Here is a 26921-nt window from a genome sequence, read left to right as displayed (position 1 = left end):
CACCCCAAAGGGCCAAGATGCTCTGTGCATTCGCTATCCAGATTCTCTTTTGCTCAGACTATCAAGACTAGTCATCTAAGGCAAAGACTAGAAATTACCATGTTACACTGTTTACCAGAAGAACCGGGAAAGGGGATTTAATTATAGTCTCTGAGAGCAGAAACACTACCCTTAACCACTGTTTATAAATGTGTTGGGCTGGACTATTACATGGCAAACAGTACTCCCATCTTGCAAGAGAGGCAATGCATTCCTCTAAGAGTTTATGGGGACTAATGACTTAATATTTGTGAAGGGTTTGAAGGTGCAATGATTCTCCTTGCTTTGTCACTAAACTCATTAAAAATTATCCACTCTGAAGAGTGGATGGGATTGAGGTAGGGGAAAGTGGAGGAGAGGAGGGAGGGGGAACTAGGATTGGTATGTAAAAAAAAAATTTAATCATGTTCAAGATTACCTTCTTAATGCCTAGAAAGGATCTAGCTGTGCAGTGCTGTGCAATTAAAGTGAGAATTAAGTTCGATTCCTACCACATTCATGAATATGAACAGCCTTCAGGTCACTCAGGTGAGTCCAAGATTTTCAAAGTGGAAGAAGGATATGTCCTAAGAATGGCATTATTAAGACAGTTGAGGGACATTTGTTTTCCAAGTTCTAATATGATGCAGAAATAAATTGAATAAAAGACTTGTACAATGAGATAAAGTCTAGAACAATGTAAAATATTTACCATTTCTAGAGCAGCTTCCACACTTAATGTCAAATATATTTATAGAGCGTTCTTAGCGTTCCTCCCTGAAAAACTATGGGATACTAATGAATAATTATCTCAGGATGCCAATTTGAATATTTGCTTTTCCATTGTCTGGAATTTGGGGTTGCTGTGTAATATTCCTGTGTCAGTAATTCTGATATCAACAGCAAAGAGTGTAAGTCTTTCTCCCCACAGAAAACATGTGACATCTTCAGAGAAGAAAACATTTTAAAGTATAAGAAAACAAGACAAGCAGGGGTGTGGGGGTAAAAAGGATAATTCTAAAATAGATAATGAGGGCACAGAGTGCAATTCTGAAGGATTTCCCACCAATTACATAAAAGAGCTTAAAGCCCCAGACTGTAACTATCCACTCAGAGACATTTTGTGTTAAAAAAAAAAAAAAATGCTACATTTGATCTTAGCCAAAAGGCTGAGAAGTGATGTAAAAAAAAAAAATGCTATGGCGATGGGGATAAATAACACTAAAGATCTTTCAAAAAAAGAGATATGAAAACCCATGACTGTATAAGATTCTGAGAGAGAGAGAGAGAGAGAGAGAGAGAGAGAGAGAGAGAGAGAGAGAGAGATGGTGCCAGGAGTGAATTCCTTCTTTTGGAGTTGCGAAACAATGAGGTCCTGTTGATAAAATACTTTGAATATGAGCATGAGATCCTGAGGGCAGATTCCTAGCACCCCTGTAAAAAGCTAGTGAGTACACTTCCTTGACCCCAGTACTGGGAGAACAGGAACAGCAGGGTCCCTGGGGCTAGCTGTCAGTCAGGTTAGTGAACTGAATAGTGTCAGGTTCATTGAGAAACCCTGTCGCTATAAATAAATAAATAAACAAACAAACAAATAAACAAATAAATGAATAATAAGATGGCTGGCCCCTGATGTGGACCTTCTACCTCCACATGCACATGTGTGCATGCATACTTTGCATGAGTGGATCCACATGCAGGTCCACACACCTGAACACATACAAACAATAATAACCAGATTACAGATTTTTTTTTAAAGCAGCAGCAAAATATGCTATAAAAAGCTACTGTTTGCTCTATAATTTGGAAAAACTAGTATGTGGATGGAAAGCGCCATCCTTGAGAGGTTCCGGGAGCTGACACCGGAGCGGCAACAGTAACTATCAGCCACAGAACTTCTGCTCCAATCAGTGAGAGTCACGGCAATGGGCTGTCACGCTCCTCCACAAAACGAGCAGGCTCCATGTGTCTTCCAGGAAACGTGGCAGGCTTAGAGGCAAGCAGCTCCGTGCATGGATCCCAATTTCACTGAGATTATTAAATATTTATTGAGCACTCAATAAGGCCAGGCCCTACGCTGGCTATCAGGAAGGCAATGCAAGAAACACTCTGCTCCAAAAAGCTTATGCCACGGAGGAAACCGAATTCCGACTCTGACCTCCACTTTCAGGGAAAGCGATGGCACAGACAAAGAGCAGTCAGTCATCCACAGTGGGGACGCCGACACGATCAGAATTTAAAATCTCAGCTCCTCCACCTTCTCAAAAAGCAGAAACCGCTTAGCCTTTTCCTTTCTCAAATCCTTCTCTTTTTTTCTTTTCTCTTATTTTAAATCCCTCAGCTGGCGTCGCAGGCAGCTGCTTTCTCTCTGTGTCAGGGAGATCAATCTATGAACATTTTTCAAAAGCGAAAAAGCATTTCCTTGCAGTTTTCTTTTGGGTCTGGCAAGCATGTGCACAGCCATTTGGATTTACATGATGATGTTAACCAAGTAAAGGCAGCAGCACGTCCTTCTGAGAAGGCAGCTGACTCAAAGATAACGGATGTGCCTCCATTTCTCATTCAGGCCAAGTTACCTAAGAATAGTGTGGTCAAATTATTAATGTGGCATTGGCATGGCTAGTTAGGGGATGTGCAACCAATTATGTGTATTTTTAAACTCACTCCAGGCAAAGTGCTCCCTAGTTTTCCACATCCGATCCTTAGTCCTGGATGCTGCGATTGAGCATAGCCTTTGTAGACCACTCATTAGCATGCAGAATAAGAAACAATTGCTTGGAACAGGAAACACAGAAGCCAGACATTTGGCAACATCACACAGAGTTCACTGCTGAAGTCAACCGGCAAAGCCACCCTGGGCTGACAGGAACTGGTCTCTGTTGTCATGGAAATGCCGATGAACTGTGTTAGTAAATAGTTTGGGTTCTCTCACCTGCTAAGACATAAATTGAGCACTTACTGTTGATTTTTAAGTCTATCTGTAAATGGTCTATTTGCCAGTAAATATTTGAAATTTCTCTTTGATTCAGTAAAACCTTCCACGCATTTGGAAATTACACTGGAATCTTTAGGTATCCAAACACAATTCAAGGTAATTGTGTGCAGAGTCTTGTTGGGGAGGGGCAGTCTATCTCTTCATTCTAATAGTCACTTTTGTTGTAAAAACTCGTTCTACAAGTTCACAAATAATCACTGAAGGGAAGGATGTAGGAGAAATGTTAATGGCTGTAGGAGATGGTTCTAAATACGTGATGATGATTCAGGCCATTTTTTAGTGTGTCATTCAAGCTGTATTTATTCTGAGTGTCTCCTATGCCTACTCGCAGAGAAATGAGTAAGCCTGCCTCCTGCACACTTTCGCCTCAAACATCCCATTGTGGGAATTCTTCTGTCTTGGTAATTGCATTAATTATTGGCCCTAATTTACGAATACATCAAGTATGACAAAACAAAACTGTCTCTACTAGGCCGTTCAAGAAAGAAGCTGCGCGGCAAGGCCCTAGGTTTCAGCCCTGAAGTCTGTGTCTTCTAGGTCATTCTGACTCCCTTAACCGCCGCCTCAGCTCTCTTCCACATCGTGCTGAACTGTGTTTTTCATAGCAAGTGAAATGTTTGGGTTTCACTCTGTCCAGCCAACTTCTCCTTAGCCAACAAACCCTCAAACATGTTCTCCTTCCTCGATGATGTCTACAAGAAGAACGCAATTCTCTGTATCCCTTTGTTGTATGCTCAGAAAGGGGGGAGGGGACACAAAGGTAAAATGATTTCTCTTAGGGAGAAGCTATTTGAATGGGGAATTGGGAAAATAGGTATACAAAATTTGGCAATTGCCCTAGAAAAGGGGAAATTAAAAGGGCAGCAGCAGCATTATGAGATGCAAGGCTAATTTTGTTCAAGGAAATGGAGAATGTCACACCAGGAAGGGTAGGCATTGTCACTATATCCTAAGGAGTAAAAGAGGATTTATATATAGACGCTCAGAACAGCAGGTGTGAAAATATCACTTTCAAAAGTTAAACCCATTTCTTTAGCTCCCATGTAGAATGTATCAAACATTTTATTTGACTTACACAGATTTATATGCTCAAATCATTCCCATAGTTATGAACAGAAACCATTTGCATTGCCGTCAGTTCCCAGCAATTCATCTCCTACCAATAGAAAGCTGTGAGCCAGTCAGCTCTGCACATGCCTCTCCTGTCAATCATCCTCAGGAGCCCACTCTGAGTTCTGAACAGTTCTTCCGGACAGAGGAAGAGAGACACATTGCAGGTTACAGAGAACATGCACAAAACAAGGATGCAGTAAAAGGTTAAAACTCAAGCACTGAGCAGAGAGAGGTCAATGATGCCACGAGAAGCAGCTATCCATATTCCCGATATGGAATAAGGGCTGGAGGCCAAATGGGAAAAATGATATTGGATGCAAAGGCAGAGTTTGTCCACAGTCAGAAGACATTGAAAGATTTGCAAGACTTAATCTACAAAAGCTGAAAATGTGGATCTTGGAAGAGGAGAGTAGAGTGGGCCCTGGGGGTTGGGGGAGAAGTGGGGATTAGAGGAGCAAGCTTGACTCTTTAGAACAGGACATCATAAACGCTTCCCTTCATAGCCTTTTGTCTCCAGAGTAATTTCTATAGCGTATCAGCCATACATGAAATATGTATACAAACCAATATTTGTAAAAATAAACCATACATAAATTTGAAAACAGCCCTTTGGCATACAAGGGATTTTAACATTTATTGAAGACAGAAGCAAATGTCATGGAGCTGCTTGTTTATTTTTACACAGTAAAGAAATAAGTCTTGACTGGATATCTAATCCTGTGTGTCATACAGCATGGTCAACGTTTTTCAGATAATTTTATATTCATATTTTGATTTGATGATCCTTGACAATAAAAATGATGTATTATATGAATACCTAATATAAATGGCTAAAGTATATTAAGGGCCATTTCAAAAATTGTTAGAATTCTATTCTATAAGCCAGAATTCATTTAATATTTTTCTGGTGTATGAGTGTGTATGTATGTGTATATGAGTGTGTATGGATGACACACACATGTGTGCAAGTGCATGCAGTAAGAATAATAAAAACCCAGAGACAGATATTGGGGTTCAAGCTGAAGATCAGAAAAGCAAAACAGCCAGGCACTGACTGTCACCTCTACCTTAAACCAAAATGGCGATCTTGCCTCCACGAATCCTCAGACTGAGACTGGGCATGATACCCACCTCCTCCCATTTTATATTCCTCTCTAGTGCTGGGATTAAAGGTGTGCACCATCCCTACCTGGCCTCTATGGCTAACTAGTGTGCCTGCTGGATTAAGAATATGTGCCATCACTGCCTGGCCTGTATGGCTGACTAGTATGGCTGCTTCACACTGACCTTCAGGCAGTTTTATTTATTAAAACACAAGTAATATACCACTAAATGAGCATATGGAGGTCAGAGGACAACTTTATAAGCGAGTCCAAAAGCTCCTTCTGCCTTTGGTTTGAGACAGAGCCTTTAGTTGCCTGGGACTGTCTCCAAGTCATGTATGATGGTTGGCCAGTAAGCTTCCAGAGATACACCTATCTCTCTCCATCACCATGGTTACAAACATGTACCAGTGTGCCAGATTTTTATGTGGATCCTAGGGATTGATCTCAGGGCCTCATACTTGTAAGGCATGCATTTTACTGAATGAGCCACTTCACCATCCCCCATTTGATGATGGGTTTGATTTTTTTATATAAACTTTAAGCCACCAATTCAAACAGTAATTATTGAAAAATCAGATATTCTAACAATACAATCCAAGGGCATACTAATTTGACTCTTAGGTACTGAGGGATCACAGTAGTGAATATTAAAATTTTGTTTCTCATAAGTAAACCAATACATTCTATAAGAGCAGAAACTTTCTACATATAGTAAAACTCATTGGAACTGTGTGGCCTGACAGTGTGCATAGTACAGATGCCATGCTGTGTTTGCACCCAAAGCTACAGAGAACTCACATGGTACAACACGTGCCTGAAACAACTCAGACTGACTACAGCTGGTTTTCAGTGAACCGTGGGTCCTCTCAGGCTCAGAACCTTTTCACCATGGCTGTATTTGTATAACTTCACATTCAATTTATGTGACGCCCCCATACATACACAGATATAACCCACAATCTATGCAACTTGTATACTACAGCACAATGCAGTGAACTTGCTTACAACGGTTCATTATAGATTTTATCAAGAACCTGAAAAGAGTTCTAATACTCTCAGCAGAAAGAAATGGTAAATGTTCAACAAGATGTAATTGTTAAGTTCCTGAGAAATCAAACACATTGTAAATGTGCACCAAGTATTCACACTGCAGCCCTGGGAACGAGGATCACATACCAATTCAAAGAATAAGACTATTCTCTAAGTACCCCTAATGTATAATTTACTCAAATCTTTGTTTTCTATAATTATGAATTACTTGTGATAGTTTAAATATACTATGCAATTTCTACCTGTTGGATTTCTAAGTTTCAAAAACCAATATATGCTTGATATACATATCTTACTCAACCATAGATCTTGATTCTCTAGTCCTCAAAGTTACCCCTTTGCTGTGGGTAACTGTCTGTACCCTGTCACTTGTATTTTAAATAAATGCTGATTGGCCAGTAGCCAGATAGGAAGTATAGGTGGGGCAACCAGGCAGGAAGTTGAGGCAGGACAATGAGAATGCTGAGAAGAGGGAAGTTTCAGTCTGCAGTCCTCACCCAGACAGAGAAATAGCCAGACACAAAGCAAGCAAGATGTGACTGCCTCGCTGAAAAAGGTACAAAGCCACGTAGCTAATACAGGCAAGATTTATGGACTAACATAAGTTATAAGAGTTAATAAGAAGCCTGGGCTACTAGGCAAATCAGTTTATGATTAATGTAGGCCTCTGTGTGATTTCTTTGGGACTGAACAGCTGCAGTGACCGGGTGGGACAGAAACCTCAGTCAACCCCCCTTTAGGTGTTCACCATGCTGCTGTACTTGGCTCAAATACTTAGCTCATGGAATCATCATGACCCTAGTGTTCACTCAAGAACGTATTGGGAGCTTACACACTATGTGACTAGAAACATGATGTATTTGTGGTTTCTAATGTTGTTGTACATAATCATATGTGCAGAAAATTAACATGTATTTTTAAAATCCTTTAAAAACATATTTTATAAAGTGTAATCCATCATTAATATATACTTATTTGCAATAAAGTTGTATGCATAATAGATACTATTTATCCTTTATTCCTATTTACTTCATATCCAGAAAAGGCTTCCATCCATAAATTCTAGAAAAAAAAAAAAAGATGTGGCTCAGGGAACTTCAAGCAATAATCACTAGACTGATTTAAAATAGTCCCCTGAGAGAGTTTGCTTCCATTAGGTCAGGGTACTAAGATCATTTTCAGTAACTAAACAACAATCATATCCTGGAATTCAATGATCAAAAACTCAAAAGAGGTAATTTTGAAATATGACGGCAAAGTAGAATAGATTCCACTTTAATATTTATTTACATCTCAATAAAAATAATCACGTTTTTTCCAAGACCAAGAGGCAATTCGTGTATGTGTTGTTTTAAACATCATGAAAATGGAATTAACTGCTGTGCCTAACATTATACCAATGTAAAATAGCATAAATTTCACACATAAAGCTAGATGACCTGTTTAATGACACCAGCATTTTCATTTGGTGCCAGAGCATCTGTGTGTGACCATGGCATCCTTCATGTTTGCCTCATTTGAATTCAACTAGATTTGTTTCAAAGAGTATTCATTAGTTGAAATAACCATAATAAATACATACAATTCTAAGGAAAATAATTTTGGTGTTTTTTTTAAGTGTTTTCATTTCAAAGAGATCTTTTTTCTTTTTCGTACTGGTGACTGAACCTGGGGCTTCCTGAGTCTATGTAAGCCCTCTGCTCCTGAGCGATGGCCCCAGTCCTGAAAGCTGTATCTGAAAAAGCAGTGACAACTTTGGTACTGTTTAATGTTTGCAAATCTCTAGCTTAACGGAAAACAGATAGATCCTCACATTTGCTTTTGTATTTGGTCCCCTGTGATGTCAGAGATCAGATTATCTCTAGAAGGCTTCATTGCAAACTCATGAAAGAGCAGATATGAAAACAGCAAATGGAAATATTATGAAGATACCATTGACCCTGCGGATTTATTGTAAGGTTATAAGGAATGCTCCATGATCTCAAACTACACACTATGAAAAGTTCACTGCAAACAGCCTTCTCACCTATCCCACTGCCTTAGAACCATGAATATAAGACAGTGTGACCAAAGTCATCATGCAAAATCAAACAGGAACTATCATGGACCTGATTTTTGTCCTTTAACATTTCAGAAAAAAATTAAAGTTCTGAGAGGGAGATCAAAGAGAAACTATAGCAAATATTTGCTGTTTACTCTTAGAAACATTTCAACAATTAGACCAAGCTTAGACACTAACATTCTGAGAAACCCTTCACCATTGAGTGAATGTTGCCAAGAAGGCCCTGAGTTGCACTACGGCAAGACTAACTCTACATGAGCCCACACATGTATTCAGGCCTCACAGTGGGTGGTAAAATACATTCAAGCATATCTTTCCTGACCTTTTAAGTCTGTGCCATCATTCAAGTGACAAGCCATGTATCACAAGATATATCCTGGAAGAAATGAATTATGGCAACTACATTAGAGGGGAAAAACCAGACGTCGGGTCTCCAGGTGACCTACAAAGGTCTGAGTTAAATTCTCAGACAGAGACTCTTCACCTCGCTAATTAGGAAAATCACTGTGTCCTTGAAGAGCTTGCCTTGTAAGGAAGGGAGCCCGTGAGCTCATGCTTCACAGTTTGAAATCTGCCTTTTATATGCTAAAGACAATTGATCATAGACATGCCTGAGAGATATCTAGGGTGATGAAAATGCAGTCTCATTCTCCAGCCCTATCATTTTGTAAAAAGATCTGGATACCTGTGCATGGTGATAAGAAAGGGCAAGGAAATGAGTGTTGTAAAAATGAAACATTGCTTGTAACAAAAGCAACTTTACAGAAAGTATAAAAGGCCGATGAAGCTTCATAGAGAAGAAGGATTATCTAGGTTGGGATACGGAGAATTAGTTACTGGTATACCTGGACAAATAGGACTTCTGGTATACCTGGGCAAAGAGGACTTCAAAGGGGAAGTAAAGATGGGAACCAAGGCTATCTCAAAGGTGCCTCTTCAGGAAACAGGGAAGCTCAATTTTAGCCAAGCCACATGCTTGCTTTGCAAATGGGAGAGCTATCAGATACAAATGGGTGCTGCTCCCTAAGGTCCAAGTTGAGATATAGTGTGCTGTCCATTCTGAAGTTAGAGAGTGAGTCCTGCACCAAACTACTTATATAGGGCAGAGAAGAAAGATCTAGTGGGTGGTATCTGGTCCAGTTAAGGCATGAAGCCAAGTGAGCACTGAACTGAGCTGGCTGTGGAATTAGAAGGTGCAGTCCAGGCAGAAATTACACAATGTACTACCAGGTGTATGTGCCATTTAAGAGATAAAGATGTAAAAAAAATGTCTCAGGTGCCTACACTAGTCAATTAGGGAAATGTTGATAACATTAATATTAATGAGGACAAAAATAATTGATTTGGAATAAAGATAATGGCTACTTGGAGTGTTAAATTTCAGATTTGAGAATAATTGCCATTTGGAGATAAGGAATAGGGTCTGAGACTCATCTTACATGCAATCTTTAAATATCCCTAAGGTCTTAAAGCCCCAGTGTGGAGAGGGATAAGAAGTCTTCTATGTAGCTCAACAAATACCTAGATTTTATTCTTGCATTTTCTCTCCCCAAATAAAATATCTGGCATTACTCTGCATTTCTACATAATTTTTAAGTTAGTACAGTCTTCCACAATATCTACTTTTCCTTGCTGAATTACTTCAACTTCAAGACTATAAAGAGAAAGTGAGATAAACTACACTGGAAGAGAAGGCACTGATACAATGCGCTTACCCCTCTCTCCCTAGGAGCTCCTGCAGCAGTTCCTTCCTCCACACTTCTCAAGAAGGAATGTGTCTCACGACATGATTCAGCTAAATTATAAATGGCCTTTTTAGGTGCATATATCCAAGAATAATACCCACAAGCTACTTACTCATGAATTGTCAAGCTTTTAGCTTAGTTTAGAATAGGATGGGGAAGAATACATCTGTTCTGCTGATGAAAGAGAAAGGATGATTTTCAAAGCTATCTGCAATTGGAAAAAAAAATCATACCACTAAACATGAAAACTTGCTTTTACTGCTATTTTTGCTAATATTAACTGGCATTCAGTTGAAGAAATAATTAAAGCTGTAGCTTCTGATGTTTAAGTTTGATTTAGTGAACTTGATTTCATAATGATGAAATCGTCAGTACTACTCAGAACACAGCCTGGCACACAGTGGACTGCTATTTAAGTACCATGATCATCACCGTCATCATCATCATCATGGGGAATTACAAACTTTAGATCATAAAATTTTCTTCCATAAAAATAAAAAAGCATGCATATCTTACAATCCTCACATTGAATGAAAAAATAAATAAATTCTCTTAAATCAGAGTTTTATGCATGGATATTCCTTAGTTATCATTAGTGGTGTCCTAGTGAAAACTTCTAGTACTGCGGCAAAATACCAAGACCAAAGCAACTTTAGGAGGAAAGGGTTTATTTCTTCCTACAACACATTCCATCAGTGAGGGAGTTCGGGGCAGGAATACAAGGCAGAAACTGGAGTAGAACTATGGAGGAATGATGCTTACTGGCTTGCTCCTTTCTAGATTGATCAGTCTGGTTTTTTTTATACCACCCATGACCAACTTTTTAGAGGTGGATCTACTCCACATGGGTTGGGTCCTTCAATATTGACAAAGAAAATGCCACAACGAATATTTATTCGTTGCAGAATCCAAACTGCAACAACTACTGTGGAAGTCAGTATGGAGGTTCCTCAAATACTTCAAAACCTACCTACCACAAAATCCACCTATCCCCTCGCAGGCATATATCCAGGAGGACGCTGCATCTTACGTACTTGCTCATCCATGTTCATTGCTGTTCTGTTCATAATAGCCACAAACTGGAAACCACCTAGATGCCCATTAACTGATAAATAGATAATGACTGTGCAGTACATCTGAACAGGGTAATATTATTCAAGTATTAAGAAAAATTAAATTTGTATGTAAATGAATAGAGTTATAAATAATCATCCTGATAGAAGCCACACAGAGCCCAAAAGACAAATATCACATGTGTTCTCTTATATATGGATGTTAACTTTAAATCTTTAGATATATGTGTTTCATCCACATAGCTAGTAAGGGTCCAGGAAGGATAAGTGGAATTTTCCAAGGAGAAGGAAATAAGATACAATGTTGTAAAAGATAAATTCAAGACTAGGATAAAGGATTAAATGGGGGAGTGGGAGGTGAGCACAGAGTAAAGGAGGGACAACAACACTGAAAGTCTTATGAAAACTTTTTGGAAACCTACTACTGAAGAAACTTCGTAAAAGATATACAAATATAAAAAAAATTTAAATGGCGTTACTATAAGACAATGCCCCAACTAGACATCTTACACCACCAAGTAAAACCTTTTGTGCCCAGGAATTGGTTATATCTTATTGAGTTATTGGCCAAAAGGGTCCTGTAGACACTTGCAAACATAAGAGACTATTACCAATGGTATTGGTTACCCTCTACAGCTGCATGATACAGCACTCTTACTGAGGACATTTAAGTCATCAACACAGAGAAATCAAGCTGATGCCCAACTAGAATCTTCGTAACTACTAACTAGCGTTCATGGTTCTGGAAGATACTTTGCATGCTACTTTAGAGAAAATCAATCATCACTATCACCCAGTTACAAATCCTGAGGCCCAAAATACTGACCTTCCTGTAAGACATAATGGCACAATAGTGGAACAAACGTTACAGGTGTAACCAACAACCTTTTTAAATTTTATTCTTAGGAACCACTCTATGAGATAGAATTCATATATGACATTCCTAAAGTGATCAAGAAGTAAAGACCAAACGTCACCCTGCCTCCAACCTCTTGCCACCTGCATTCAACTTTGCATGGACTTCATAACGAAGAAGCTTCTGACGATGATGATGTCAAAACCTAATCAACCAGGGAGACCTTTCCATACATGTCCACAGCTTAGTAATCGTTCTAGTGTTGATACTAAGATTTGTTTTTTAAAAATCACTCTAATATGCCAAATGGAACATCAATTTTTAAATTGCTGGCAACGTATAAATGTGGTGAAATATTGTCTTATGTTTAAACTATTCTTCACTCCCTCAAGGTACTACCTACAACAGCTTGCCCTCCTGTTTTATTTTGTTTTGTTTTGTTTGTCACAAATCTCTCACTGTGTGTTTTGGTTATTTTTTTCTCAGGAAAGCGTCTTTGTTCTTTTCCTGCTGTGTGGTACTCCTCACTTTAAGACAGGATAACCTATGTTTCCTCTGAGAGTTCAAGGTCAGAGACTGACCCAGAGGTAACCCAAAGCCGATTCCAGGCACTATAGTGACTACCCCTTTCTATTAAGCCCCAGCCCCTCCACAAATAGACATATTGAGTCAACCATGAGTGTCTGTCCTCAACAACAGACAGCTTTGCTTATACGTTAACAAAAATGGAGCATTTATATCACTTAAATAATATGAAAGCATGATTGTCACAAAATGGTTCAGCATTAACAAAGAATCTTAAGTTATAAACTATTAAAAAGAAAGTTATAACTCAGAAATCCTCAGTGCTCTTCTATGAGTCATTAGTATTGATGATCCAAGAAGAAACATTGCTTTTTCTATGCTTCTTAGCTTGCCTGCCATGATGTTTTAATTTTTTAAAATACTGTTAATCTTGTGTCATGGGATGCTTTTGAAAATCCCTGCTTGGAGTTTGAGAAGGTCGCCCAGTGTGCCATTAAGAATAACATTTTTCTAGTCTTGTGGTGAGCAAATAGACTTTAAAAGGCTGTAATTATATTTCTTTAGAAAATGATGCCAACTTTTGTACCTTTTTTCTGGTGGAACTAAACTATAATATGTATTTCATGGTTTGTACACCTTGCATGGTAATAGAAATGATGAGACTAATTCCCAAACAAGCAGGAGGGCTCCAGATTTAGAAAATCTGACTGTATCACTAGTAAGCACTCTGTCACAGGCTTCCCTATGAAGGCAGACAGAACAGCCCAGATCTAGGACCATGGAACTATTGAAAAATAGCACTGTTGAGCAAACAGCAAGGGGAAAACATGAACGTTAAGATCACTGAGTTTCAGAGGCACTAAAGGGAAGGCCATGCTCTCATCAGACCCTGTCTCTTGTTCTTCAACAAACTCTATATCACCGTGTTCCAGGAGCATCAAAGTGACTCTGCAGATATAGGAGAGGTGTCTCCAGAAGCAGCCAGTGCACACACACACAAACATTTTATCCAAATCCTTATGCTATATCATAATACCTTCAGATAGTCTAAGGACAGTTAGTGAAATAGTGAGTCCACACTTCACTGCATTCTGTGTTGAGACTTGTATGTGGTTGCTTCAAATCAGAAAAGCGTAAGACCACTGTTTAACCCAAATATTTTGTTTATCCTTTGTGACACTGAGTGTCACGTTTAAACACCTTTAAGAATAATGGTCCATGACTACATAAGACAATTTCTTCTCTTTTGGGGTAGAACCAAGGGTTTAAGCACTGTTCTCTATACTAGGATGGGTAACACTCCTCGTTCTATCAAAGGACTAAGCAGCTACGCCCTCATGGGTTACATAGATCACATTCTGATTTCACTGTTCACAATTATATACATCTATAGAATCGTTCCAAGCATGTCTGATCTATCATACAAGGCAACCTTTCAGGACTACTTCAGAAATTTGTGGGATCTCACACCAAATGGTGATTGTTTCCGCCCCACCTTGTATTCTGTAGCTATGCCCCCCAGACTGAAACCTTCCTTCCGGAAGAGAGATAGGTATCTTATGGCTCGAGATACAGATGAGATGCACAAGGCTCTGAAAGTCACTGGTTTGCACGACCTCTCGTCAAGGTTATAAATCAGTACACAGCAGCAGGGAAGAACAGGCTCTCCAACCTGCTGCACCATGGGCAAGTGCTGCAGAAAGTTCCTGGGATGCAGCTCACACGAGTCCTTACCCGTACCCGTGCTGGGAGGGACCTATCGGTAACACAGCCTTTGAGTCAGCCATGTTCCTGTAACCTCACTCATGTTCCCGCAAGCAAGTCCAATAATCCCACTTCCACTAAGATAAACTTGGATGAAATCATCTCTTTGTTCTGTCATCAATATCCTGTGTGGGCTGAACAGAAGTTTGCTCATATCTCCACAGGAAATGTCATGCAATCTGATCCTCATCTGGAATAATGTCCTAAAATAAAATGATTAAAACACCTTCATACACACACATACACGCACACATAAAATAATGATAACAATAACAATAATAATGCCTTTTGTGTCATCTAAATCACTACAATTCTGTCACAGCCTTCAAAGGAAAAACAATATAAATGAAGTTGAGGACAAAGATCACAAAGTGTTATCTAAGACATTATTTCCCCCACCATGACGATGAGCCTTGGTTTAGCTGGAATCCTGGTAGAAGACCAGCCATGCCCTGCGGTCAGAACACTGATATTAGACAACCCCCACAAACAGAAAACTGCCTTGTCTTTTGTACAAACTCTAGTAGAGAAACGGTGTTGAGTTGATTGTTTCACGTCATAGTCACTTCCTAGCTTAGCAACAAGAACTCAAAATGACAGGTCGGGCCTTTGATTTACTATTATTTAAATGAGTACTCTATGCTGAACCTTGGGAAAAAGGCCAAACAACCATTCTGAGATTTTGGAGGTGTTCTACTCCTCAGTCTGTCTGGTAGTCACACAGGTACACACGTGTGTGAGAATTCACCAAGCTCTAGACTGAAGATGGGTGCACTCGAGTGTGATTCAATAGAAATTGTACATGTTGGTATTTTTACTGCAAATGGAATATATACTGAGGTTGATTATATATAAAATCAACTTCATTGAAAAGAGAATGAGGAGAAAATGGGGTGAGAGAGCACAGGGAGCGTAGACTAAAGGGAGGGAGCGAGTGTTTATGCCTGTACATACATATGTATATTTCTTCTTCCTCTCAAACTTGAAGTTGTGTCTTAAACCTTCTATGTTAACAGGTTCAATGCTTACAAAATGTTTCAAAATATTTAATTATTATTACCTATTCTCTAATAAATATTGTAAGTGTTTTTAAAATCTTAACTTCTCATAGTTTTTGCTATTGTGAGTAATGAACATTAAATGCACCCTAGAAATCAAATCACTTAGCCCCTTAATGTAAGCATTTAGGGAGCGTTTGTTATATACAATCAAATTTCCCACCAAGAATATTATACACTAAGCTTTTCACCTGTAATTTTACTTTTGTACACATTCAAGGTTACTTTATAAACCTGGTGCAAAAAATCATATAATCTGCACAAAGGTATGCATGTTTTGATGATGAGGCTGTCACAGACAACCAAGAAGGATTAGGATACAAAACTAATTCAACTTCAAATACAGCCAGCCCTGTTAACTTTTTATAAATGCAAACATTTTCATAAATGTTAAACTTCTCTTTTAAAATGTGTGTATGTGTGTGTGTGCATGTGTGTGCGTGTGTGTGTGTACACATGTGTGCAGACGCTGACAAAGGCTGGGAGCAGGTATCTGATTCCATGGAGCTGGAGTTAGAGATGGCCATGAGCTGCCTAAAATGGGTGCTAGGGACCAAACTGGAATCCTCTGAAGTAGCAGCTAACACGCTCACCTGGGAACCATCTCTCCAGGGCCATAACACTCTCTCTGCACAGAGATTGGGAGCATAGCACTAGTTTCATCCCCAAAGCACTACAAATGTGCTTTGACAAATGCTCAAGACCTCTGTGCTCTGTTCAAATGATTCTCTATATTCACTCTTGAGAGAGATTTGCCTGAGCGTTTCTCTCAAAAAGTCACATCCGAAAACATGAAGGCAACATGAAACCTAGAGTTTGGTATGTTTATCTCCTTTAAAGAAAAAGTTCCAATCTAACTAAAGGAAACTTTTTTCTTAAGAACTGTGAGAAGTGTAACACAGATAAACACATAACTCAGTCGGACACGATCATGTCCGTCATAATGTACATAATAGGTATGTCCAGAGGCATCTCCATAAATTCGAGAAGGTGTGATCTTGGTGCACTCCCGCTATCTCTGTCATACACAGGCATCCACCAAAATACATTGCACTTGCAAATTACAGACATATTTGCAATTATTTTTCACTGGTCCAGAAAAGCTTTGAAAGAAGAAGCATCTTACTTCCATTAGGAAGGATAAACATCTGAAAGGTGGTTTTCATCTCATTTGAGACGATGACCTTTCACTTGGGAAGCAGTAGCAGCAGGGCAGAGATGGGTATATCTCTGTTGTTGCTAATTACAATGCCCATATGGGCCGTGGGTGGTGAGGAAGCTGAGGGTGTCCTGGAAAGTGGGACAGCAGACAGACAAGCTCAGAGGTGTTGGCTGCAGCTAGCTGCTGTTGCCATGGTGAAACTGTCCACCCGATGCTTCTGATTTTATTATCTTGCATGAGAGTGAATTTTTTTTTTAAGCTCTGGGTTTTTTTTTTTTTTTTTTTTTTTTTTTTTTTTTTTTTTTTGGTTTTTCGAGACAGGGTTTCTCTGTGGCTTTGGAGCCTGTCCTGGAACTAGCTCTTGTAGACCAGGCTGGTCTCGAACTCACAGAGATCCGCCTGCCTCTGCCTCCCGAGTGAGCTCTGGGTTTTTAAATGTTTCTCATTAATACTAATTTGCTTAAACAATGTGGTAATGTGCTTATAACCTCCGATCAAATCTAATATGGCACATCCTAGGCTCTTGACACGTTCAAGAGAGGTTCTCCCACTACTGGAGGGATCCATGTCATCCCCAGACCCTGAGTGATTGTTCTGTAAAATTTCAAAATAAGGATTTGTCAGATATTTCTGGGGTGTGCTGAGTCTGGGCTCTCTTACTTTTCTTCTTTATCAGAACCCGTTATTGGTCCTGTCTAAACTCCATGCATCTGGTCAAAGCCCGAACCTACACATTTATGTCCCTCTTCATGCTTTTGCCTTTTCCCCAGAAGATACCACCACTGTGTTGTTTCACGTGCCCTGCCCCCCAGGCGAGGTTAAAGCTCCAGTGCTGTGTTCTGGGGAGTTGCTTTCCGAAGCCTATGAGGAAGTCCTCTGTATTAGTTACTTTGCTATTGCTGGGATAAAACCCTATGGCCAAGGCAACCTAGAGAAGAAGGAGTTTGTTTGGGCTTACAGCTCTGGACGGATAAGAGTCCAGGATGGCAGCAAGCAGGTTGAACAAGATGCTGAGGGCTCTCTTCTCAAACCACAAGCTTGAAGCAAAAAGAGCCAACTGGGAATGATGGTGGTCTCTGAACTCCTGAAGCCCACTTTCAGGGTCATTCTTACTCCTGCAAGGCCACCCCTCCTAAACCTATCCAATGGGTACCACCAATGGTGAGTAAGTGTTCAAAAGCCTGAGATTAGGAGAGCATCTCATTCAAACTACCAGATTCTCCATCTTTGAATCGTAACGACACTCTGAGACTACTTAACATGATTTCTGTTTTGTGGTATTCAGTCTCCTCCAATCACATACAGCTTCATGGGCAACAAAGCCCCATCTTGTATCCTCGACATCTGAACATACTACTCATCCTAGCAAATCAATTCTAACATATTTCTGAGCAAAGTACTGAAGAAATTGTAATTGCCGGGTTGGCCACACACCTATCTCCTTGACAGGGATGGAGACATAGATCATCTACATTTTACGGATTTGTGTAAGGATAGAAAGTCCCGAATTTCCCCGTGGTGAGATGTGAAGTGATATAACGACATTCATGAGAAACCCAGATCCAGATCTAACTAGCCCAGAGCAGCCTGCTTCCCTGTCATTGTCTCTGCAACCTCAGCTAGAGATACACTGGACAACTCCAAACGAGTTTAGTCTGCTGATTGTACCAGCATCCTGTCTCATCCTTACACTGAGTAAGGCTCATCCTAGCCATTTCTTTATGTTGGGACCACATCTGCATCCTTGTCTGCTCAACCTTGAACAAGGCTGGCATGAAAATGTGGAGAGTTGGTGCTCCCAGAAGAGACTGTCACGCTGTTAGGGATGTCAGCCTCTGTCTTTAAACACGTCTGCCTCATGTCTATACTCAAGCAAGCCTGGGATGTCTCAGTCAAACCCCGACTCCCAAGGGCAGAGACCTCTTCCTCTGACTCATCTGCCCTTGCCCCTCACTGTGGTTTTCCAGTGTGCAGCAGGGGCCTTAGGAAGCATGGCGCCCATAGCCCAGGTCTCCTGGGCAAGTAGTTCTATGTACCTCCTTTGACAAGTCAGTTATGCTGACTTGTGAAATTCAGGGTTGAGAGCTCAGTCTATCCCAGTTAACACATTCTCTAACTTGAAAACGCATCCCCAAATCTATATATATATATATATACATATATATATATATATGTATATATATATACATATATATATATATATTTCAGAAATAACAAGACCAAATGAGCAAAATTCCACTATATCTCAACTGTTAGAAGGTCAGTTTTTTATTCTAGACTAATAAAAAATTGAAATGAAAGCCTTTGCTTTATTCATATTGTCAAGAGTGGTACCCATTTCTGTCGGGTTTCTAAACAGCCAAAATAATGAGTCTGCATACACTTGTAGCCTAAAGGAATGGTGTTGGCGACCTTAGGTGTCAGCTAACAAAGAACACAGGTATGAGAGCTTTTCCTAAAGACTGAGCATGAGCTGCAAGCTTGCATCTTCCTCTAAGACAGGAACACACTGTGCTCCTTCATCGCTTCCTCTATTGTTAAGTGGAACTGTGTAACAAAGCATTAGATCCATTTCCAGTTTCACTGCAAATTCAAGGGAGGATTTTGAGGTGTGGAGAGAGCATAGGACCAAGATGTGCAGTTTATACTTTATGAAATTCTCGAAGAATAAGTTTGGCTTAGTGTTAATGACTTATTGATTCTCAAAAATTGTCCATCTTGATCTAGAACGACTACAAAACACACAAATTAAGCCTCCCGTTTCAGCTGCACTCAAGCGTATTTGGAGCCATGAGTGGCATATTTTACAATATAATCTACTCAGCCAGCCCACATTCTGTGGGGTCTATTTATAGAACTCAGAGGCTAAGAAGACAGAACAGGAGACAGGAACTTGCTGATGCCTTCCATGAGTTAATTGGCAGGGAGGAGGCGAACCGCCTGAGCGGTGCCTGTGCAGAAGCCTTTACTCAGGTTGGGCCTCCTTGCAGAGATGGCGACCAGGCGGCACTCAGGGAGGCTGAACGACATTTCAGTTTCACACTCGCTCATCCGACCAATCAACCCCTCCTGAGACCTCGGTAGAAAAGGTGGAGATCTGCTGTGTGTTTCCACAGTGTATAGCAGCTGATGGTTGTCCCCACTGTCACAGCGTCACATCGCTGACCTGCCCTTGTGCCCACGGAAGCCCCATTCTTTCTGCCTGGGTCATTGTAAAGTCGAAATAGTCTAGCCACACGGGGAGAAAGAAGTTACTTTTCAGATCTCAGAGTTCACTGTAGAAAACAGCATCTTTGGGAAGAGATATACAGAAGTCCATCTCACATACTGGAAAGGATGAGTAATAAAAAGTCCACTTCCTCTTGGCTCCCTTCTTTACAGTCCATCTGCCCAATCTCGAGATCTCATATTTCATTTCCATTATAAATCCAGAGCAGGCAAGGGCAGACACACATCCTAAATAAATTATAGCCCGTGTTTGCCAACCTGCTGCCAAACACGCAGCTAAGTGTTTTATGTATGCAGTGACCTTTCAACCTCACCCAATCCCATCAAGTGTCTAGGAGAACCACTCTGTGTGGGGTCAGACAGCAAGCGAGGACAAGAACCAAAGAGGTTCATAATCATCTTCCCCATAACAGTCTAAGCAACAACTGAAGATTCCAGAAAGACTATCTTATTTGGGAAGGAAATTAAGGAATTGTGAGGAGCAAATCCTCTGTCATAGTCTCTATGACTTTAGTTTCTGCTGGTAAATATCAGTAATAGAATTGACAAAAAAAATAATATTTTATTTGACATTGTCTTATTATATGGACTTTACAAGCTGGTTTTACTACTTCAAGAGTTGAGTCACCAAAGAAACTGAGGTCTATATAAAAATAATGCTAGTCTTGACAGAAGTAATCTGCCTTTAAAACATTCAAATGATGCTGGGAACGATAACTCATGTATCATTTCACAGCAATGGGGAAGCAGAGGCAAGCAGAGCTCTGTGAGTTCAAGGCCATCCCTGTCCACATAGAAAGACTTTGTCTTGTAAACAGTGAGGAAAAATTCAAGAGGGCTGTGGCAAAGGCACAGCAATCATGAGTGCTTGCTGTCTGTCCTTGAGAAGGACCTGAGTTCAAGACCTGAATCACCCACATCAGGTAGCTCTCCCCTGCCTTTAGCTCTACCTCCAAGGCACCCAACATTTTATTCTAGCTAGCTCCATGAGCATCCACACACGAGTGCATTATTAGATACACATATACACATAAATAAAATATTAAAAAATAATCCAAGTAACACTTGGTATGCTGTTGACCAATTCCAAATATCACCCGCTGAAAATGTAACAGAGATTCTCTGTGAGATGAAAGGACCGGAGGAGTAGTATCAGTACGCCAGGGCAGAGAAGGTCATGGTCTACATCACAGCCTTATCTTAACGTCAGAACTAAAGGACAGAAACATCACAGGCACTGTTTATTTACTCTTTATTTTGTGCCAGGAACATCAACCAAGCATTTATTACCTCAATCCAAATCTGCATATTTGATACGGAATAGTATTTTACAACAAATTTAAAGATACATATGTCTTAATAATTTTAAAATCATATATCTTTCAAGAGGTAGCATTAAGATTTAGAACCAAGCATTGATCCGATTTCTCACGCTATATGCCCTTTGTAGTGGGGTACGGGTCCCATTGTACCTCATTCTTCTGTATAGTACTCACCAAATCACTGTGGGAGTGTATCACATTTCTACAATTACAGGAAATTCACACTGTACGGGATATAGTTTTCATAAGTTGTCCTCCCCGTCTAGAGGTGGTTATGAAATCTTTGGACATCCTTTTCAATGTCTCCATATACACGTGCACACAAATGTCACACACGTGCAGTCACTGCAGGTGGGTTCTTTTTTTTTTAAATATTTATTTATTTATTATGTATACAATATTCTGTCTATATGTATGTCTGCAGGTCAGAAGAGGGCACCAGACCTCCTTACAGATGGTTGTGAGCCACCATGTGGTTGCTGGGAATTGAACTCGCGACCTTTGGAAGAGCAAGCAGTGCTCTTAACCGCTGAGCCATCTCTCCAGCCCCCAGGTGGGTTCTTCATACCAAAACTTGTCCATCCATCTAGGGCTTTTTATCTTTTCAGGGCTTTTCTGTTTGCTTGTTTTTTTTAGTTGCTGTTTTAGTTTATAATTTAAAGGGCCCTTACACTCAACTATTCTACTATGTTACTGAGATCTGGTTTGCACACTGATTTTAGACACGGGTTTTTTAATAAAGGAAGCTGAGTTTAATTCAGTTGTTACTTGATAACTCTAATTTCCAACTAAACTTGACATTTGAATTGGAATGTATTTCTAGAAAGAAAAAAGAGAGAGAGATAGAGGGGGAGTATTATACATCCGCAGTAGAGAGAAAGGGACCACGGAGCACAGAGGAGGAGGAGAAAGTACAGTAGCTTAGGTCTAAGGCTAGTGACACTTACTGACCCTGAGTGTGCATAGGCAGTGTGATAGGAACTCATTGTCCCTGAGTGTGTACAGGCAGTGTGACAGGAACTCACTGCCCCTGAGTGTGTACAGGTGGTGTGACAAGAACTCACTGCCCCTGAGTGTGTACAGTGGTGTGACAAGAACTCACTGCCCCTGAGTGTGTACAGGTGGTGTGACAGGAACTCACTGCCCCTGAGTGTGTACAGGTGCTGTAACAGGAACTCACTGCCCCTGAGTGTGTACAGGCAGTGTGACAGGAACTCATTGCCCCTGAGTGTGTACAGGCACCATGGCAGGAACTCACTGCCCCTGAGTGTGTACAGGTGCTGTGACAGGAACTCACTGCCCCTGAGTGTGTACAGGTGCTGTGACAGGAACTCACTGCACCTAAGTGTGTACAGGCACTATGACAGGAGTTCATTGTGCCCACAAACCACCTATGCAGGTTGTCACCACTGTTATCTCCACTTAAACAAAAGGAAACTGAGACAGAGTGACTTTCCCAAGTGTTTCGAATGGCAACAAGTGATCTTAAAGTCAATCTTTAAAGCCAGATAGTTTGACTTCAAGGTTATCTTGCTTAGCCAGTACACTTGAAGGCCTCTATTCCCCTTATAAATGAACAATCTACAAAAAAAAGTTTCCAAAGTCCTTTTTGATGGTAAAAATGCATATGTTTAAATATAGATCAGAGTCTTAAAACATAAATCATATTAGAATATTACTAATTTGGTTGTATTTTAAGTGTTATGAAGTTTTTAAGAAGTTATTATAGAATATTATGCCTTATATTCTTTTCCAAATTTAAGCAATGATACATGACCATCAATTGCTAATATGCATTTGTTAGTTAATATTAAAAGATTACTTAAATATTTATAAAGCAAAAACTTTATGATAATATGCTTATTTCTTGACCAATATTAATTGAACATTTATTATGTTCACAGAGAATTCAAAAAAATTGGTGTAAGGAAAATTAGATATATCTTAAATAGAAAAATAACCTACCAATATTACAAAGTTACAGTACATGCTAAGAGTTAAAATAAGGATAAGCTGTAGAGTTATGGGAACTGAGAAAATGGAACAGTACTCTTGCAAAGTGTGGGAAAGCAGAGAAAGGCCCTTACAGACATAGTAACAATGTAAAGGGAATGTGGCAGGCTCAGCAGGGTCTGGAAGGAGCAGAGAGTATCTCAGTCCAAAGGAAAAATGCAGTTTTTAGCACAGGCACAGGAGAGGGTGTGGGTGTGGGTGCAGGCAGGATTGAGATATGACTTGGCCATGTTAAAGAACTTGGGTTTCACCAGTTTCTATAACCAATCAGAAAGCATGGTTCTGTCTACTTTCTTATTCAGTGTCATAGCAGTATGTCTTTCCTGTGGGGACAGTCGAGGAGAACACCACCAAAAAGGGAATGGTGCTCTCTCCTGATGGAGGAAGGTCATTGGTTAATTAATAAAGAAACTGCTTGGCCCTGATAGGTTAGAACATAGGTGGGTGGAGTAAACAAAACAGAATGCTGGGAGGAAGAGGAAGTGAGGTAAGATACCTCAGACAGACGCCATAGCTCTACTCTCTGAGGCAGACACGATGAAGCTCCGTATGGACGTAGGCTAGAATCTTCCCGGTAAGGGCAACTTGGGGTGCTACACACATTAATAGAAACGGGTAATCAGGATGTAAGAATTAGCCAGTAAGAAGCTAGAGCTAATGGGCCAGGCAATGTTTAAATGAATACAATTTGTATGTTGTTATTTCGGGGCATAAGCTAGCCAGGTGGCCTGGAGCCGGGCTGTGAGAAGAGGCCCTCAGCTCCTTCAACAGAACCCAGCTCCCACTACACTCTCCCTCTAGGGACAGTCGAGGACACCAACAGAAAGGGGAAGGAAGGTAGCAGAAAGATGGGAGCATGCTTTCCACTGTAAAGGCTTGTTAGCTAGCTTGTGGCAACTTGGAAGGGATGGGGAGTTGTCAAAAGCCTGGGTCACCACAGGGGCCAAGGCCAAGAATGAGGAATGTTGGCACGTTCTCTCTCTCTCTCTCTCTCTCTCTCTCTCTCTCTCTCTCATTCCTTCCTTCCCTGAGGCCACGAGGTGAGCAGTTCTTCTCTACCGCACACTGTCCCCATGGTGTCCTGCATTGCCACAGGCCCAAAAGCAAAAAAGAATGCTCAGGGGAGAGAAGTGTAAGCCAAAGAAACATTTCATTCCTCTGCACTGATTTCTCAAGTCTTTTATCACAGGGCTAGGAAGTAACTTACACAGGTGTTAGGATTTAAGATAAGACGGTAGCGGAGTGGGAGATTTACTGGGGGAGACATGTTTCCCTAAGGGTGGAGAAGGTGTCTATCAGGGAGCTTGGTGATAACTGAGCTCTTCATAGTAATATCCACCTGAAATCAGATAGTCTAGTGGAGCTAGGCCTTTAAGATGAAATAGCTACAAATGTAACAAACACAACTCTTGATGCCTTTTCTCTGTGGGGAAGCAAATTAAGGAATAACAAACAACAGGACTAAAAGTTTACCGCATTCCTAATGAAACATGGAGCGAACTGCCGAGGCTAACAGTTGTGTAAATATGCCTAGTGCACCAGAAATACACACACGCTCCTGACTTGCGCCATGACTTACGGCATTCTTAAATCAACTTTAGGAACCTTTTTATAACTGTGTAGCAGGAGTGCGTATAATATACAAGGGTTCAGAGTCTTTTATTCCATGCAGCACATAGTCCGTTTGGCTTTAAGTCATTTTTTTTATTAAAGTTTACAAACTTGGAATATTCCAAGTGAAGTTTAGCAAATATGGAATACACTGAGGGTTTTTTTTTTAGCAGATATTATCTCATCCTGAGGTTTTAAAAAATGATAGTTTTCTTCAGAGACAACACGCAGTAAAAGCTCATAGAAAACTACTGTTTTCTGTCAGACATGTTCTTATTAGCTACAGCCCTGCCCCCAATCACAGTTAACCTCTGACAGGCTTCATTCCTACAGCGTGTACAATTAGTAGACGAAAAACATAGTCTCAATATCCTAAATAATGTCCAATTATTCAAAATCATATTAGCATGCTTAAATACTGTGTCTAAAATTTTGGTGTGGTTTAAATATATCCCTGGCAAAATTCAGATATTGTTGATAAAATGGTATTGAGAGACAAAGTCTTAAAGAAGTAGGTAGATCCTGCAGGCTTCTCCTTTACCAACGGAGTCAAGGTCCTTATGCACAGGGTTTCGCACAGCATTCAGTGGGCTTGCCCTTTTACCTCTACCACTTGAGAGCACAAGAGATTCCTCCCCCCGCTCCCCCCAGAGAGCAAATGCTGACCGCCTTGCTGTAGCCTTCTGTGCCCCAGAACCACTGACAAATAGATCTGCTCTTTATAAACTACTTAGTCTGTGCTGTTCTTTTGTAGCAGCCTAAAATGGATTAAGACAAGTCTAAAACTCCATTTGTAGTTCCTGAAAAGCCACAGGCTCCTCTTGCAGGAACACCTGCTCCATGCACGTAAACAGGCTTAAACCCAGGCCAGTTGGTTTTGAACTTGCCATCAGCCACCAAAATAAAAAGAAATGTGGCCTCACTGGCTTCACCTCCCCAATTTTCATCCAACAAACAATGTGACAGAGAAATTTCCTCACACAAACACTAAGGCTCAAATGCTTCTTACTGAGAGTCAAGAATCAACCATAATGTGAACTTCGAGAAACACGCTATAGTGAACATGAAGATGTGTAGGATGTGACGAATGACCAGTATCACCATCCACAAGGCCATGCGGATATCCACGAGGCCACGTGGGTGCCCACAAGGCTACGTGGAAGGAAAATGTGGCTCTTGAATCTTTTACTTCACTTGTGTTTCTGCTCGGCTTGTCACTAAATTTCATTTGCTTATTAGTTATATCCTTCTGCCATTAGCTTTGTTTCCACTTCTTTTTTTTCCATATTGACTAATAGGTTTCTAAATTACTAACCTGACATTTTCCCCCTAAAACCTGCATTTAACACAAATAACTGAGTTATGCTTATGGAATTTAATAATTTTGTTTTATTTTTGCAAATAATATGGAAAAAAACTCAAAATACAACCAAATCAAGATTCTGAGGTAAAGCAGCAAAAAAAAAACTTTGCACTTTGCAAATGTGTTTTGTTTAAAACCCTTTAGTAAAACTTAAAATACAAGGCAGGCAAATATTTGTGAGTTCGAGGCCAGCCTGGTCTGTAGAGTTAGTTCCAGAATAGCTAGGGCTGTTGCACATAGAAATCCTGTCTTGAAAAACATAAAATAAAATATATACTGAAATAGCACTGATATTCAGTGTAACTTTACTTTAAATGTGTCATTATATAAGTTGTCCTCACTCTGAGATGATTTTTTATTGATTCTAAAGGATTTCACCATCTTATCAAAGTCACATTGTGGTTTCAAGGTTGGGAGGGAACAGTGCTGCAGAACACACCTTCAGGATTCAGTTACAGCAGCATTCTCGGTACAGTCTCTAGCAGAAGAAAGGAAACAATGCCCCCTAATCACTCTTCCCACGAGTGAAGGCGTGAGCCGTGACCTGATGCAGCACGGCGGGGGTGAATGTCTGTGACTTTACTGCCACTTCACGCTGGGCAGCAGCCAGTTTGTGTTGCAGGTTTCCACAAAGTCTTTCAGAAAAGCTTCCTCATAATTTGGAGGTCACAGCAAGGATGACAAACCAATGGCCTGGACAAAGCTAAGCCTGACTTGAAGCTCCAAGAGGAAGTCATCTCTCAAGATATAAAATAGGTTTACAAAAGCTTCAACCTCAAAAGTTACAAATCAAGAGAGATTTAGGATAATAAAGAAAGATTAATAGTTAGACATCTATAATGAATTTATTTCAATAA

General features: G+C 40.2%; 1 protein-coding gene and 1 pseudogene across 4 annotated transcripts in view; both read right to left on the bottom strand.

Moving 5' to 3' along the window:
- Nucleotides 1–26921, bottom strand: part of Mapk10 (mitogen-activated protein kinase 10) — a 272339-nt gene that overhangs the window by 215317 nt on the left and 30101 nt on the right. The gene's annotated exons all lie outside the window — the stretch shown is intronic.
- On the bottom strand, nucleotides 1072–1199 carry LOC130876666 (U2 spliceosomal RNA; annotated as a pseudogene).

The sequence above is a fragment of the Chionomys nivalis genome, chromosome 6 (assembly GCF_950005125.1).
Source record: "Chionomys nivalis chromosome 6, mChiNiv1.1, whole genome shotgun sequence".
Lineage (NCBI taxonomy): Eukaryota > Metazoa > Chordata > Mammalia > Rodentia > Cricetidae > Chionomys > Chionomys nivalis.
The sequence above is the reverse complement of the archived record's forward strand: the minus strand, read 5'-3'. Positions and strand labels throughout refer to the sequence as shown.